We start from the raw sequence: 319 nt of genomic DNA on the forward strand, positions 1-319 counted from the left end.
GGAAACAGTGGCAGACTTTATTTTTTTGGGCTCCAAAATCACTGCAGATGGTGACTGCAGCCATGAAATTAAAAGAGCCTTACTCCTTGGAAGGAAAGTTATGACCAACCTAGATAGCATATTCAAAAGCAGAGACATTACTTTGCCAACAAAGGTCCGTCTAGTCAAGGCTATGGTTTTTCCTGTGGTTAAGTATGGATGTGAGAGTTGGACTATGAAGGCTGAGCGCCGAAGAATTGATGCTTTTGAACTGTGGTGTTGGAGAAGACTCTTGAGAGATCCAACCAGTCCATTCTTTTTTTTTTTTTTGCAACCAGTC

This window comes from Bison bison, unplaced genomic scaffold (genome assembly GCF_000754665.1).
Source record: "Bison bison bison isolate TAMUID 2011002044 unplaced genomic scaffold, Bison_UMD1.0 scf7180017864270, whole genome shotgun sequence".
Classification (NCBI taxonomy): domain Eukaryota; kingdom Metazoa; phylum Chordata; class Mammalia; order Artiodactyla; family Bovidae; genus Bison; species Bison bison.